General features: G+C 51.5%; 1 protein-coding gene across 1 annotated transcript in view; it reads left to right on the plus strand.

The window, feature by feature from the left end:
- The window catches only part of LOC127039469 (zinc finger protein 436-like), a 254552-nt gene that overhangs the window by 198042 nt on the left and 42146 nt on the right, over nucleotides 1-14364 (plus strand).

The raw sequence follows: 14364 nt of genomic DNA on the forward strand, positions 1-14364 counted from the left end.
CACAGCCTGCAGGGAAAGTGACCTGAGTGCAGGCAGCCCTGACATCGCTCCTTGCTCCCCTCTCCCAGCCCCCCAGGGCTGCGTGGGCCAGGGGAGCAGCAGTCCAGTGGGGGAGCGAGCAGCAATGCTAGCTGCTTTGTGCATCTAGGTCAGGTTCCCCACTTGGGTGCAGGAGGATGCAAGCATTAGGGGCAAAGGGGGCACACTGCAGGGGTTGGGGGCTCAGGAAGGGGCAGATGTTGAGGTGCAGGGGGCAGGGTTTGGGGTGAAGGGGTATGCACCACGCAGGGGTTCAGGGTGCAGGAGGGAGGTGCAGGGGGCATGACTGAGTGGGCACAGTCCTGGGATTAGGGGAACAGGACGGAGGGGAAGGGGTTGGGGTGAAAGGGCACAGTGCAGGGCTTTGGGGCACAGGAGGGGGCAGGAGTTGGGAGTGAAGGGGGAGCAGGTATTTGGAGCGAAGAGGGGACAATGCAGGGGCTGGGGGGAAGGGAGAGTGGGGAGCCTGGTGAGCCCATGGGGGACAGAGGGAATGGGGGGGTGCCATGCCCATGGGAGCCAGGGGCACCAAAATGCAAGTTTGCCCCGGGTGCCATTTCCCCAAGGCCAGCCCTGCCTACATCCCATCCAAACGCTCAGTCAGAAGGGAGGCAGCTCCAGCCAAGCTGTCAATCACCATCTGTAGGAAGCCAGGAGTGACATCTGCTGGGGACTGTCCTGAGCTCACAGAGTCTGTGTGGGAATCCCAGCTGGTTCTCTCAGGTACTTACAGTTTCTGGGTTGGTTTAATGTTTCCTCACCTGTTCAGGGACTTCTCAGGATCTCGTTTTCCTCAGAACCCTGGAGATCCAGGAGCCACGGCTCTTCCCCTCCTTCCAGCTGGGAGATCACAGAGGGTTTGGAAACTGGAAACCCTGCTCAAGGGAAAGAAAACAAGGGAGGCAGGAGGGTACTTTGCCCACCTCTGGTAGAGATGGTGACTAAACTTAAACCTCTGTGAACCAGGAAATGAGAAGTTAATGTAAACACCACCCCTCCAATGCAACCTTAACTTTGCCCCCAACCCTTAACCCTGCAGCTGGCAAGAACCACTGAGGATGGTTCTGTGTGGGCCACGCAAAGGTTAACAAACTGCCACAGGGACTCAGGTATTCAGCTCAATGCAGCAGTAACGGGATGAATTCTATCATCTGTGGTATAAAGGACGTCAGAGCAGATGACCTAATAGTCACATCTGGCCTTCAAAGCTGCGAACCTATAATAGATCCGAGGAAAGACTAAGAGAACGTGCTGTCGTCTGTGCTGTGTTCACAGATGGGAATCCCAGCATCTATCCCCATGCCTCCAGCTGTGTGCACTAGGCCAGCTGTAGCTGTGACTGGCTGATGGAGGGATGGGTTGGAGCAGCTGGGCAGAGCTGTGCCTGTGCTACGCAGAGAGGTGCATGTGAAACTTGTGGGGCCAATTCTGCCTCATTTCTGTGCTGAGTGTTGCAGGCTGTGTCAGTAAAGGTGCCCAAGGGTGTGTTCTTGCCATGGGGATTGTCAGCACCCTGGTGGCGTATGTTCCAGTGATCTGTGGGGCTTAGTGAAAGGTAAGTGAAGGCAGTGACTCACAAGGAAAACTCAGGTTGAGGGCAAAGGGGTGGTAACACTTTGCAAGTCTGAGATGGTCTGTGTGCAGGAGGTTCAGTACTGGAGAGCAGCCCAGGGGGAGGAAGCTTCTGTTTGCTATGATGGAGATGAACCCGATTATCTTAGCAAAGAGAAGCTGTGAGACTTTCTGCTGGACTGCTCTGTTCCCAGAGCGCTCTGTAACAGGGGAGGGCAGAGGACTAGTGTGTGTGCCACTGGCATGTCGGGGTAATGCTGAAACCGGACAGAGCAGAGGTGGCATTGTGGGAGTGGTGTGAACCTTAACTTTTCATTTCCCCTTCTAAGAACTGAGGGGACGGGAATCCTTACCCGGCAAGGTCACATTCTCATACTTCTCCTCCCTGACGTCTCTGTAAAGGGCTCTGCGAGTGGGGTCCAGCAGAGCCCCCTCTTCCCTGGTGAAATACACAGCCACCTCCTCGAAGGTCACCGGCCCCTGAAAGAGCAAGAGTCCAACGCTCAATACCTGCTGCCCCACTCACAGCCCCACTATGCACGGGGGAAAGCAGCCAATCAAATGGAAGCTCTGAGAAAGAAACAGTCAGCAGAGTCCTATCCCCACATTGCTGAGAGCAGCCAGGGGCACCACGGTGAGAGAACAAAGAGAGCCCCCTTGTCTCTGCCTGCAGATCCATCACACACCTACTAGCCAGGGGCTGATACAACCCCATGGTAGGAACCCAACTGTCATAAACAGATAGCTAAGGGTTAATGTCTCTTTCACCGGAAGCACCTGACCAGAGGACCAATCAGGAAACTGGATTTTTTCAACTTTGGGTGGAGGGAATTGAGTGTCTGTGTCTTTGTCTTTTTTCTTTGTTTTCTGCCTGCCTGCTTTCTCTGAGCTTTGGAGAAGTAGTTTCTTTTTTCTAGTCTTCTGTTTCCAAGTGTAAGGACAAAGAGATCAGATAGTAAGTTATATGGTTTCTTTTCTTTGGTATTTGCATGAATATAAGTGCTGGAGTGCTTTGATTTGTATTCTTTTGGAATAAGGCTGTTTATTCAATATTCTTTTAAGCAATTGACCCTGTGTTGTATCATCTTAATACAGAGAGAACATTTGTACTTATTTTTCTTTCTTTTTATATAAAGCTTTCTTTTAAGACCTGTTGGAGTTTTTCTTTACTTCAGGGAAATTGAGTCTGTACTCACCAGGGAATTGGTGGGAGGAAGAAATCAGGGGAGATCTGTGTGTGTTGAAGTGGCTAGCCTGATTTTGCATTCCCTCTGGGTGAAGAGGAAAGTACTTTTTGTTTCCAGGATTGGGAACAGAGAGGGAGATTCACTCTGTTTGGATTCACAGAGCTTGTGTCTGTGTATCTCTCCAGGAGCACCTGGAGGGGGGAAGGGAAAAAGGATTATTTCCCTTTGTTGTGAGACTCAAGGGATTTGGGTCTTGGGGTCCCCAGGGAAGGTTTTTCAGAGGGACCAGAGTGCCCCAAAACACTCTAATTTTTTGGGTGGTGGCAGCAGGTACCAGATCCAAGCTGGTAACTAAGCTTGGAGGTTTTCATGCTAACCCCCATATTTTGGACGCTAAGGTCCAAATCTGGGAATAAGGTTATTACATGGTGGCAGTGGGTGGGAGATAGACAGAATCCAGAAGCCAGTAGGAATATTATATTTTTCTTTTCTCTGCTAAGGGCTTTTTAGCAGAGAGAAACAGTTGGTTTTAATAGGGAACCAGAGAGAATTTTTTTTTTCTGCTCTCTCTGGCAGTTTGTGGCTTGCATGTTAAGCGAGAAGCCATTAAGAGGCTGTTGAGCGTCTTTTGTCATGCAATAGCCCTCCCATTAGGAGGCAAGTAACAGCACTTATATGCATGCAAATAAGGTGGTTTTTCTGGTTTCCCTTCATTGAACATTAGCTAGAGAGAGAAAAGGAAAAAAGCACTGTTGCTAGGCAGACTTCAGGAGGCAACAGAACCTGCAGTTCAGAAGATAAACACCGGAGGGCACCCCAACACAAGAAAACAGGAACCATGACTTCTAAGGCAAAAATTGACGCCGAAGAACAAATCAAAGAAGCTGAACACAGGCGACAGATGGAGATGAAAGAAAAGGAAGAAAGCATGAAACTGGCAGCCTTCCAAAGAGAACAGGCAGCCCAAGAGGCAGCACACAAAAGAAAACTAGAAGAAGAAGAGATAGCCTACCGAAGGAAACAAGCAGAAGAAGAGTTGGCCCACCACCGAGAAATGGAAAAACACCAAAAAGAAATGGAGAAACAACAAAAAGAAATGGAAAAACAACAAAAAGAGAATGAAGAGAAGGAAAAACAGAGAAAACATGAACTGGAGTTGGCAAAAGCTGGGCTGCATGTGCCAGCCAACCCTAACAACCCGGCGCCAAATATTGCTCCACAGCACAGGAAATTTCCCACCTACAAGGCAGGTGATGACACCGAGGCCTTCTTGGAAAATTTTGAAAGAGCCTGTCTTGGGTACAGCATTCCCGAAGACCAGTACATGGTAGAATTGAGGTCACAGCTCAGTGGACCTTTAGCAGAGGTGGCAGCTGAAATGCCTAAGCACCAAATGAATGACTATAAACTTTTTCTAACCAAGGCCAGATACAGGATGGGGATAACCCCAGATCATGCCCGTCGGCGCTTCAGAACCCAAAAGTGGAAACCAGAGGTGTCATTTCCCAAACACGCCTACTACATTGCAAAAAACTATGAGGCCTGGCTAACAGGAAACAACATTCAAACCTTGGAAGAACTGAACCTCCTCATACAAATGGAGCAGTTCTTGGATGGTGTTCCTGAAGACATCACGCGGTACATACAAGATAGAAACCCCAAGAATATCGCTGAGGCGGGGGAGATTGGAGCCAAATGGATGGAACTGGCAGAAAGCAAGAAAGCTACTGTCAAGGGGAATGATTACCCCAGGGGGCACACAGACCATAAACCCTACAACCGAGGACAGCCAAAGACCCCACATACCACCCAAGTAAAGCCACAGATACCCTACCCTTCAACCTCACCAGTCTCCAGTAACTCACCTCGGCCCAGTGACCCATCAGATGGAAGATGCTTTAAGTGTAATGAGCTGGGACATATCAAGGCCAACTGTCCCAAGAACACCATGCGAGTGCAATTCATTACACCACCATCACACCAAAGATCCCCAGGCCCGGATGCCTCTCAAATACCCTTGGAGCGAAGGGAAAATTTGAGAGTGGGCGGAAAGAAGGTTACTGCGTGGAGAGACACGGGGGCACAAGTGTCAGCTATCCACCAATCCTTCGTTGACCCCAAATTCATCAACCCAAAGGCCAAAGTTACAATTTACCCCTTCATGTCACAAGCTGTAGACTTGCCTACAGCTCAACTGCCTGTCCAGTACAAAGGCTGGTCAGGAATGTGGACTTTTGCAGTCTATGACAATTATCCTATCCCCATGCTACTGGGGGAAGACTTGGCCAACCAGGTGAGGCGGGCCAAGAGAGTGGGAATGGTTACACGTAGCCAAACCAGGCAAGCTTCCAGACCCATTCCTGTTCCTGAACCGTCCACAGACGCCCCGTCTGTGTTACCAGAGACCCAGACAGAGGTAGTGGACCCGGATTCCATGCCTACCACTGAAACAGCCACAGCATCTCCAGTCCCAGGCCCGGAACTGGAACAGCAACCAGCACCAGCAAGTGCAACCACATCTTCAAACTCAAAGCCAGAGGGCGCCAGCGAGCCAGAACTGGCAGAAGCAACAGACAACCATACCCAAAAGGCTCAGCCAGAGCCTGAAATACCCTCAGGTGCACCAGCGAAGAGCGGTTCACCAGTAACGGAAACAACCCCATCACCTACATCGCTTCCAGAGGGACCAAGCCCAAGTCCACAGTCTGAGGAAGAACTGGTGACCCCAGCCTCAAGGGAACAGTTCCAGACTGAGCAGGAAGCGGATGACAGCCTTCAGAAAGCTTGGGCGGCGGCACGGAGCACCCCACCGCCTCTCAGCTCTTCTAATCGATCCCGGTTTGTTATAGACCAAGGACTTTTATACAAGGAAATTCTTTCTGGTGGACACCGGGAAGAATGGCAGCCGCAAAAACAGTTGGTGGTTCCAACTAAGTACCGGGGGAAGCTCTTAAGCTTAGCCCATGATCATCCCAGTGGCCATGCTGGGGTGAACAGAACCAAGGACCGGTTGGGGAAGTCCTTCCACTGGGAGGGGATGGGCAAGGACGTTGCCAAGTATGTCCGGTCTTGTGAGGTATGCCAAAGAGTGGGAAAGCCTCAAGACCAGGTCAAGGCCCCTCTCCAGCCACTCCCCATAATTGAGGTCCCATTTCAGCGAGTAGCTGTGGATATTCTGGGCCCTTTCCCAAAAAAGACGCCCAGAGGAAAGCAGTACGTACTGACTTTAGTGGACTTTGCTACCCGATGGCCAGAAGCAGTCGCTCTAGGCAACACCAGGGCTAACACTGTGTGCCTGGCCCTAACAGACATCTTTGCCAGGGTAGGTTGGCCCTCTGACATCCTTACAGATTCAGGGTCTAATTTCCTGGCAGGGACCATGGAAAAACTGTGGGAAACTCATGGGGTGAATCACTTGGTTGCCACCCCGTACCACCATCAAACCAATGGCCTGGTGGAAAGGTTCAATGGAACTTTGGGGGCCATGATACGTAAATTCATCAATGAATTCTCCAATAATTGGGACCTAGTGTTGCAGCAGTTGCTGTTTGCCTACAGGGCTGTACCACATCCCAGTTTAGGGTTTTCACCATTTGAACTTGTGTATGGTCACAAGGTTAAGGGACCATTACAGTTGGTGAAGCAGCAATGGGAGGGGTTTACGCCTTCTCCAGGAACTAACATTCTGGACTTTGTAAGCAACCTACAAAGCACCCTCCGACACTCTTTAGCCCTTGCTAGAGAGAACCTAAAGGATGCTCAAGAAGAGCAAAAGGCCTGGTATGACAGACATGCCAGAGATCGGTCCTTCAAGGTAGGAGACCAGGTTATGGTCTTGAAGGCGCAACAGGCCCATAAGATGGAAGCATCATGGGAAGGGCCATTCACGGTCCAAGAGCGCCTGGGAGCTGTAAACTACCTCATAGCCTTTCCCAATTCCTCACTAAAGCCTAAAGTGTACCATGTTAATTCTCTCAAGCCTTTCTATTCCAGAGATTTACAGGTTTGTCAGTTTACAGTCCAGGGAGATGATGCTGAGTGGCCTGACGGTGTCTACTACGACGGGAAAAAAGACGGTGGCGTGGAAGAGGTGAACCTCTCAACCACCCTGGAACGTCTGCAGCGGCAACAAATCAAGGAGCTGTGCACTAGCTTCGCCCCATTGTTCTCAGCCACCCCAGGACGGACTGAACGGGCATACCACTCCATTGATACAGGTAATGCTCACCCAATCAGAACCCCACCCTACCGAGTGTCTCCTCATGCCCAAGCTGCTATAGAACGGGAGATCCAAAACATGCTACAGATGGGTATAATCCGCTCATCTACCAGTGCATGGGCATCTCCAGTGCTTCTGGTACCCAAACCAGATGGGGAAATACGCTTTTGCGTGGACTACCGTAAGCTAAATGCTGTAACTCGTCCGGACAACTATCCAATGCCACGTACCGATGAGCTATTGGAAAAGTTGGGACGTGCCCAGTTCATCTCTACAATAGACTTAACCAAGGGGTACTGGCAAGTACCACTAGATGAACCTGCCAAGGAGAGGTCAGCATTCGTCACCCATGCGGGGGTGTATGAATTCAATGTCCTTCCTTTCGGCCTTCGAAATGCACCCGCCACCTTCCAGAGGCTGGTAGATGGTCTACTAGCTGGACTGGGAGAATTTGCAGTTGCCTACCTCGATGATGTGGCCATTTTTTCAGACTCCTGGCCCGAACACCTACTACACCTGGAAAAGGTCTTTGAGCGCATCAGGCAGGCAGGACTAACTGTTAAGGCCAAAAAGTGTCAAATAGGCCAAAACAGAGTGACTTACCTGGGGCACCAGGTGGGTCGAGGAACCATAAACCCCCTACAGGCCAAGGTGGATGCTATCCAAAAGTGGCCTGTCCCACGGTCAAAGAAGCAGGTCCAATCCTTCTTAGGCTTGGCCGGATACTACAGGCGATTTGTACCACACTACAGCCAAATCGCTGCCCCACTGACCGACCTGACCAAAAAGACCCGGCCAAATGCCGTTAAGTGGACTGATGAGTGTCAAAAGGCCTTTACCCAGCTTAAGGCGACGCTCATGTCTGACCCTGTGCTCAGGGCCCCGGATTTTGACAAGCCATTCCTAGTAACCACAGATGCATCTGAGCGTGGTATAGGAGCAGTGCTCATGCAGGAAGCAACAGATCACAACTTCCATCCTGTCGTGTTTCTCAGCAAGAAACTGTCTGAGAGGGAAAGTCACTGGTCAGTCAGTGAAAAGGAATGCTATGCCATTGTGTACGCCCTGGAAAAGCTACGCCCATATGTTTGGGGACGGCGGTTCCAACTACAAACTGACCATGCTGCACTAAAGTGGCTTCATACTGCCAAGGGGAACAACAAGAAACTTCTTCGTTGGAGTTTAGCTCTCCAAGATTTTGATTTTGAAATTCAACACATCACAGGAGCTTCTAATAAAGTTGCTGATGCACTCTCCCGTGAGAGTTTCCCAGAATTCAGTAGTTAAAAAGTGTTCTTAAAATGTAGAAGTCTGTTAGTTATATACTTAGGAGTATATGTAAAGGTGTATGTGTTGTATTAATCTGTTTATTTTCAAGTTCTAGAAGGAAATCGCCGCCAGTGAGCTTCCCCACTGTCTGCAATTTGGGGGGCGTGTCATAAACAGATAGCTAAGGGTTAATGTCTCTTTCACCGGAAGCACCTGACCAGAGGACCAATCAGGAAACTGGATTTTTTCAACTTTGGGTGGAGGGAATTGAGTGTCTGTGTCTTTTTCTTTTTTCTTTGTTTTCTGCCTGCCTGCTTTCTTTGAGCTTTGGAGAAGTAGTTTCTTTTTTCTAGTCTTCTGTTTCCAAGTGTAAGGACAAAGAGATCAGATAGTAAGTTATATGGTTTCTTTTCTTTGGTATTTGCATGAATATAAGTGCTGGAGTGCTTTGATTTGTATTCTTTTGGAATAAGGCTGTTTATTCAATATTCTTTTAAGCAATTGACCCTGTGTTGTATCATCTTAATACAGAGAGAACATTTGTACTTATTTTTCTTTCTTTTTATATAAAGCTTTCTTTTAAGACCTGTTGGAGTTTTTCTTTACTTCAGGGAAATTGAGTCTGTACTCACCAGGGAATTGGTGGGAGGAAGAAATCAGGGGAGATCTGTGTGTGTTGAAGTGGCTAGCCTGATTTTGCATTCCCTCTGGGTGAAGAGGAAAGTACTTTTTGTTTCCAGGATTGGGAACAGAGAGGGAGATTCACTCTGTTTGGATTCACAGAGCTTGTGTCTGTGTATCTCTCCAGGAGCACCTGGAGGGGGGAAGGGAAAAAGGATTATTTCCCTTTGTTGTGAGACTCAAGGGATTTGGGTCTTGGGGTCCCCAGGGAAGGTTTTTCAGAGGGACCAGAGTGCCCCAAAACACTCTAATTTTTTGGGTGGTGGCAGCAGGTACCAGATCCAAGCTGGTAACTAAGCTTGGAGGTTTTCATGCTAACCCCCATATTTTGGACGCTAAGGTCCAAATCTGGGAATAAGGTTATTACACCAACACCCTCCCCACTGCCAGCAGCTGGATGTGAGGGGCCGGGACATCTTCCCTGCACCTCCCTGGTGGGGGCCCCCTTTCCATGTCACACCAGCCCCTGGCTAGCAGGCTGAGGGCTCGGCACTGGAAGTCTGGTCAGTTTTCCCAGCCCTGCCCAGGGGGTTGGTTTCTTTATTTCCTGTTTCACAAATTAGGGAATTTTCTCCCATAACACTCAAGTGTTTGTTCCTAGAATCTAGGCCCACGTTAAACAAGTTCCAGCAGGTTTCTCACACTCTGTCCCCCTCCCTTTCCTCACCCAGGGTATCCCCTGCCCCCTCCAGCCCTAACTCCCCAGAAGTTGCCACCTCTTCAGTATTTCCTGCCCCTCCCCTTCCAGCTGGAACCCACCAGCAACCCCCCAATAATCCCGACCTGAGCTGACACCACTGCAGCCAGAGAGCCCCCCCACCGGCCAGGCACGGAGGGGTTAATGCCTTCCTGTGCCCTGCAACCCCATCCCACCCCGCTCCCAGCTGCTCCAGCCCCTTCCTGGACACCCTCCGCTACACCAGCCCCTGCCCCTCTCCTGCCCCCGCCCCTTTGTGCCGGCAGGGGGGCCATGGCCGGGCCAGGAGCGCAGCGCGGGGGCTGCTCCAGCCCTGCAGCCCGCGGAGCAGAGCGGGGGGGGGGGCAGGGCGGGGGCAGCGCGGGCCGGGCTGGGCCCTGGGGGCGGGGACACGCGTGGGGCGGACACGCTCCTGCCGCGGAAGGGTCGGGGTGGGGGGTGGTTATTGCGCGGGGGTCACAAGCTCCCCAGCTCTGCCCCTCCCCGGGCGGGTTTTGAGAGGCACCAGGTAGCAGAGGGAGCTGGGGCGGGGTCAGGCTCCATGGATCTCCTTCACCTGGCATAGAAAAAGCGGAAGCGCCCCCGGGGCAGGCTGGGAGATGTAGTTCCTGACTCTCCCTGGACAGGAAGTGACGTTCCGTGGGAGAGAACAAGCTGGGTTGCCAGCGCGCGCGGGCCGCTCCGGCTCTGCCTGGCTCGCGCGGGGCCGTTGGAGCCTCTCCCGGGGCCGGAGAAGGGTTTGTGCCGTGGGGGCTCTGGGCATGCGCAGATCGGGGACGAGGAGAGTCCCGCATTAACCCCCTGTGGGGCCGGGCGGGGGCTGGGAAAGGGGCGGGGGGGAAATGTCTGTGCAGCCCGGACATGGCCGGGGGGGGGGGGGGGCAGGTGACCCCCGAGGAGCGGGGAGAGACCGGGGGGGGCTGAGATCCCCTCGGATTTACCGCTGCCCCCCCCGTGGGGACCCCCCTCCTCTCCCGTCCTGCCCCCTTTCTCCCTAGAGAGCAACGAGCAGCGCCCAGGGTGACCCCCCCTTCCCCCAACCCCTGAGAAGTTCCCTGTTCCCCTCCCCCCATTGTGCCCCATTTTCTCTGCCCTTCGCCAATGGCCAGTTCAGATCTCAGGTTTGGGGTGTTTCCCCCATTTTCACCTGCAGGGATTTGTCCTTGTGCGGGTGGGAAATGGTTCCCCCGAGTGATTTCTGAACTGGGCAGAGGCTGGGGGGGCCCTGAGACAGGGACACCTCTGGGCTGGGCTGGGGGGGGGCCCTGTCTGCTGGCAACAGGGCTTGGGAAGGGCCAGGAAGGGGAGGGAGGAGCAGGTGTCCCCCATAGAGATGGCCAAGCCCCAGATTTTCTAGTCCAGCTACTCCTCTCCCTCCCCCCCATCACTAGCTAGTCACATTCCCAGACCTATTGTGGCCACAATACTCCCATTGCCAGCCCCTCCCCACAGCCAGCAACCTTCTGCCTCCAGCCCCGCTCCTTTCCCCTGTGAAAAGACATCACCCAGGGCTCCCTCCTGGCCCTGTGAGTGTGAGGCAAGAAGAATCCGTCCCATCCTGTTGTTGATTCAATATCCCTGTATAATCCCCTCCAATTTCCCCTCTTTTCTCTTGAACTGTTGAATAGTGACATAAAATCTCCCCACATGTTGATGCTTGTCCCTTATATTGGCAAATATTTAGTTTGTGCCCCATTTTCTCCTCAGTTCTCAAATACTGATTTCAAATTCTCAAAAATCTTCCCACTTTTCTCTCCAGGTGTGTGACTGAGATCAGGGCTCCTATCGTACTGAGCGTGGCCCTGTTCTGCCAGGCACTGGAGAGACCCCAGCTGAGATCTGGACCCTGTTCTGCCAGGCACTGAAGAGACCCCAGGTGAGATCAGACCCCACTGTTGTGCCAGGTAAAACTGAGACCTGCACTGAGATCACAGCCCCCCTTGTGCCAGGCAGCGCACGACTGTGACCCAAACCGCTGCCTCCATTGTTCTGGGCACTTCAGAGACCTCGACTGAGATCTGTGTCCCCGTTGGGCCTGGCATTGCACTGACCCTAACAAAGATCACACCCCACCACTGTACTGTGCACTGCACAGACCCTGACAGAGATCCTGCCCCCACATTTTGCCAGTTGCTGCAGGGGCCCTAAACAAAATCAGGGATCCTGTAATGCTGGGAGTTGCAGAGTCCCCAACTGAGATCAGGCTTCCTGTTGTGCAGGGCTCTGCACAAACACTGACCAAAATCAGGGTCCCCATTGTGACAGGTGCAGAAAAGACACCAAGGGTATCTCTACACTGCCATTAAAACCCCCAGCTGGCCCATGCCAGCTGACTCAGATTCACGGTGCTCAGGCGAAGGGGCTGTTTAATTGCAGTATAGATGTGCTGTCTCGGGCTAGAGCCAGGCTGTAGGACCCCGCGAGGTGGGAGGGTGCCAGACCTTGGGCTGCAGCCCAAGCCAGAACATCAACACCACAATTAAACACCCCTGCAGCCTGAGCCATGTGAGCCCAAGTCAGTGGGCACAGGCCAGCCTCCGGTGTCTGACTGCAGTGTAGACATGCCCACAATGATAGACCTTGCCACAAAAAGCTCAAAGGCTAGGTAGGCCAATTGTGGGAGGCGACTCTCAATTTTACAGATGAGGAAACTGAAGATCAGAGCGCTGAAGTAATTTGCTCAAGTTTGCATGGAGAATATGGGGCAAAAGTGGGAACTGAACCCAGATTGTTTCAGGTCTTCCCTCTCCCCTTATCCACAAGCCCAGCATGTGTGTGTACAGTGTTGTTCTGGTCTGTGTTTGCCTTGCATTGGCTTCCAAGGGAGACTGTGGAATTTTCTTCACTGGAGATTTTTAAGACCAGGTTAGAGATCCACCAGTGTGGGAATGTCTAGGGATACTTGGTTCTGCCTCATCACAGGAGGCTGGAGTAGACGACCTCTCAAGATCCCTTCCAGGTCTACACTGAAATAATTCTCTCTTGTGCTGTGTCCTGTTCTATGCTGAGCTATTTTGCATGGTGCCTTTTGGAACTATGATGCACCACGTTATGTTGCATAGTTTTATGATGCATTGTTTTGCCTTAGCTTGTTTGGTGTCTGTGTTATCTTGGTTTGAGTTGTTGTTTTGCATTGTGTACTTTTGTCCTAAGATGTGTTAGTTTGCATTGTGTTGCTTTCTTCTCCTTAGTATTGTGTCATTTTATGCTATGCAGTGTAGTTTTTTGTTTTGTTGTTGTTTTTGTGAACGGCCTGACATCACGTTGTTGTGTGGTTTTTCTCTGTATGTTTTATACGTATATATTGCATAGCATCCTTTAAATGTAGGGCTAGATAGGACCTCAAGATGTCATCAAGTCCAGCTCTCTCTGCTGAGGCAGGACCAAGTATATGTTGATTATCTCTGGCAGAGGTTTGTCCTACCAGTTCTTAAAAACTTCCAGGGAAAGAGACTCCACAGTCCCGCTTGTAAGACTATTCCAGAGCTGAACTAGCTCAGCTCTGGTGACACGCACACAGATTTTAGTGGTGAGGAGCTCTGGAGAGAGGGGAGACCCCAGTGAGTGGGTAGCTGGGTAAAAAGACTAAAGTTGGGAGGAGAATCATTGATGTGTGCAAGGTCTGTGACAGAGCAAGAACTAGATCCCAGTTCTAGTGCCACCCTACTGCTGTTTTCGGCACTGAAGGTCTCTGCCACACTGGTGTTTTAGGCACTGGTGCAAACTGTTAGTACAGACAGACTTTACACTAGTGCACTCTGACACCGGTGCACCATGTCCCTGTTTGAAGGTTTGAAGTGGTGGAGTGGGAGGGACAGTGACCTCATAGAGGCCTGGGGCTGGCTGACCAGTGCAGCTGGTAAAAGAGGGGCAGCAGTCAGTGCTGGAGGTATGAGCCAGGAACACAGCCCCACAGGACTAGACACTGACTTCTCCTGACCTATGACACACACACCCAGCTGTGTGCAGGGACTGCAGTTGGGCTGCCCTGCCAAGACAGCCTGTGCATCCATGGACAAACCACCTCTTCCTGCAGCCTAATACAATGGGGTGTGGGGACCTTTCCAGGCTGTGAGTGATGTGGCTCTGGTGTTAACGGGGTATGTTCCTGGCTCTGTCTCTGACCTGCTTGGTGACCTTGGGGAAGTCACAGCCCCCCTCTGTTTTCCTCCTACCCATTGTCTTCTTGGATTGTGATCTCTTTGGGGCAAGGACTGTCCCTCTCTGTGCAGTGCCCAGCAAAATGGGAGTGCTAATCTCAGTCAGGCTCTCTGCCATGTGCTGCACGATGGGGCCCTGATCTCCATCGGTGTCTGGGCAACACAAAGCACAGTTTATAGACTCAACGACTTTAAGGGCAGAAGGTAGAGGTGTATTTCAGATGAGGTGTCATCGGTGCTTTGTATAACAGTACTAACCCTTCCATGTATCTGCTGGAAATACTCACCTGATGTATCCTAGGATGGCATTAACCTATTTCATGACTGCATCACGTTGGCAGCTCATAATTATCCTGGAGGTCTTTCTCCTCCTCTGTCACTTCAATTGATAAATCCCCAGCGTATTGCAAAATTATGCAATTAGAATTTGTGCACTGTTCATTTTCATCCCATTTCTATTACTCCAGCTTTCAAGGACATGCAGATTTTCTTGTATGATTTTCCTGTCTTCCTCCATATTGGCAATCCCTCTCGGCTTTG

The sequence above is a fragment of the Gopherus flavomarginatus genome, chromosome 23, assembly GCF_025201925.1.
Source record: "Gopherus flavomarginatus isolate rGopFla2 chromosome 23, rGopFla2.mat.asm, whole genome shotgun sequence".
Lineage (NCBI taxonomy): Eukaryota > Metazoa > Chordata > Testudines > Testudinidae > Gopherus > Gopherus flavomarginatus.